The sequence below is a fragment of the Cyprinodon tularosa genome, unplaced genomic scaffold (assembly GCF_016077235.1).
Source record: "Cyprinodon tularosa strain WSP-4 unplaced genomic scaffold, ASM1607723v1 ctg447, whole genome shotgun sequence".
Classification (NCBI taxonomy): Eukaryota; Metazoa; Chordata; class Actinopteri; order Cyprinodontiformes; family Cyprinodontidae; genus Cyprinodon; species Cyprinodon tularosa.
Window position 1 is genome coordinate 479,816 of NW_024039171.1, and position 2,685 is coordinate 482,500.

Below are 2,685 nucleotides of genomic sequence, written 5' to 3' on the forward strand. Positions count from 1 at the left end.
CTGTTTTTACAAACATTTGTGAAAGAATGGGTCGCTCTCAGGAGCTCAGTGAATTCCAGCGTGGAACTGTGATAGGATGCCACCTGTGCAACAAATCCAGTCGTGAAATTTCCTCGCTCCTAAATATTCCACAGTCAACTGTCAGCTGTATTATAAGAAAATGGAAGTGTTTGGGAACGACAGCAACTCAGCCACGAAGAGGTAGGCCACGTAAACTGACGGAGCGGGGTCAGCGGATGCTGACGCGCATAGTGCGAAGAGGTCGCCAACTTTCTGCAGAGTCAATCACTACAGACCTCCAAACTTCATGTGGCCTTCAGATTAGCTCAAGAACAGTGCGCAGAGAGCTTCATGGAATGGGTTTCCATGGTCGAGCAGCTGCATCCAAGCCATACATCACCAAGTGCAATGCAAAGCGTCGGATGCGGTGGTGTAAAGCACGCCGCCACTGGACTCTAGAGCAGTGGAGACGCGTTCTCTGGAGTGACGAATCGCGCTTCTCCATCTGGCAATCTGATGGACGGGTCTGGGTTTGGCGGTTGCCAGGAGAACGGTACTTGTCTGACTGCATTGTGCCAAGTGTAAAGTTTGGTGGAGGGGGGATTATGGTGTGAGGTTGTTTTTCAGGAGCTGGGCTTGGCCCCTTAGTTCCAGTGAAAGGAACTCTGAATGCTTCAGCATACCAAGACATTTTGGACAATTCCATGCTCCCAACTTTGTGGGAACAGTTTGGAGCTGGCCCCTTCCTCTTCCAACATGACTGTGCACCAGTGCACAAAGCAAGGTCCATAAAGACATGGATGACAGAGTCTGGTGTGGATGAACTTGACTGGCCTGCACAGAGTCCTGACCTCAACCCGATAGAACACCTTTGGGATGAATTAGAGCGGAGACTGAGAGCCAGGCCTTCTCGTCCAACATCAGTGTGCGACCTCACAAATGCGCTTCTGGAAGAATGGTCAAAAATTCCCATAAACACACTCCTAAACCTTGTGGACAGCCTTCCCAGAAGAGTTGAAGCTGTTCTAGCTGCAAAGGGTGGACCGACGTCATATTGAACCCTATGGATTAGGAACGGGATGTCACTTAAGCTCATATGTGAGTCAAGGCAGGTGAGCAAATACTTTTGGCAATATAGTGTATATGTGTGTATATGTGTGTATATATGTGTGTATATATATATATATGTGTGTGTATATATTTGTGTATATGTGTGTGTGTATATGTGTGTATATATATGTGTGTATGTATATATGTGTGTATATATGTGTATGTATATATATATATGTGTGTATATATATATGTGTGTATATATATATGTGTATGGAGTGAGCGTGAGTGAACGCTGGCGTGGATGTCGCCGCTGCTCACCGCTGCACAGCAATTCCGACGGCGGTCTCCTGTTAACAGCCGACCTGTCCGCGGCCTACCTGTCTATAGCCCACCGGCCCATCCGTCAACAATCGACCATCATTAGCTGACCGGCCACTGGCCCACCTACCTACAGCCGACCCGCCACCGGCCCACCTGTATACAGCCGACCCGTCAGCCCACCAGCCACCGGCCCACCTGTCTACAGCCGACCTGTCAGCCGACCGGCCACCGCTCCACCTGTTTCCAGCCAACTGGTCAACGACATACCTGAGGATCCCTGGCCCTCCAGCCCTTCTTCCGTATTGGATGATGTGGATCCTCCGGTCGCTGTGGTGGTTTACGCTCGGCTGCCTTCTGGTGTCACTTGCCCAACTGCAAGCTGACGCTCTGTTCCAGTACTCCGTTGTTGTACTTCTGAAGCTCCGACGCCATGTCGACGTCCTCCAGCCTCCACATGGTTGCTCCATCCCCTCCGACATCGCCTTTCAGCCCAACCGGAGATACATCCACCGTGGATCGCGTGGTAAGCGCTTTCATAGGAACCCCGATCCCTCCATACAGACTCTGCTCACCACGCGCCGCCGTCCTCGTCACGCTCGCCGGAGTGCTAATCCGGCCTCCCTGGCTAGCTTACCCAGGGTGGCTAACCCCGCCCCCAAACTTAACTCTGCCACCGTCAGTCTCGGTCTCTTGAACATCCGCTCACTCAGTAATAAGGGGCTTTTAATCAGAGACGCCATTGCGGATCATAATCTTGATTTTTTATGTTTGACAGAGACCTGGCAGCTTCCTAATGATTTTATCTCTCTTAACGACTCTGCACCACCTGGCTTTGTTTACGTTTGTCTGCCTCGTGCGTCTGGACGCGGCGGAGGTCTCGCATTGTTTCATCGCGAGAGTTGGAAGGTTGTCCCAATTCCTGCTGCTCCTGTTTTTTGTTCTTTTGAATATTCCGCCTCACTGCTGCCTGGACCCTCTCCCACAGTTATCACCACCGTCTACCGTCCTCCTAAATATAATAAGGATTTTTTTGACTGACTTTTCTCAGCTCCTCACACATCTCTCAACCCTCTCCCATAATCTGATTATTTTGGGAGATTTCAACATTCACATGGATAATATCAGTGCTTCTCTCTCCAGAGACTTCTCATCCTGCCTGGAAAGCTTCGGTCTACATCAATACATCAACTTCCCAACTCACTGTAAAAATCATATTCTAGATTTAGTCTGTTGTTCTGGCATCACCCCCTCTGACTGTAAATCCCATACTGTTGCTTTTTCCGATCACATGCTCATTACTTTCAACGTTAA

General features: G+C 49.8%; 1 long non-coding RNA gene across 1 annotated transcript in view; it reads right to left on the bottom strand.

Moving 5' to 3' along the window:
• Positions 1-1,078: 1,078 nt before the first annotated feature.
• The window catches only part of LOC119793255, a 3,540-nt gene continuing 1,933 nt past the window's right edge, over positions 1,079-2,685 (bottom strand). The window contains exon 3 of the long non-coding RNA XR_005282077.1: positions 1,079-1,091. This is a non-coding gene — a long non-coding RNA (uncharacterized LOC119793255). The remainder of the gene's footprint in view (positions 1,092-2,685) is intronic.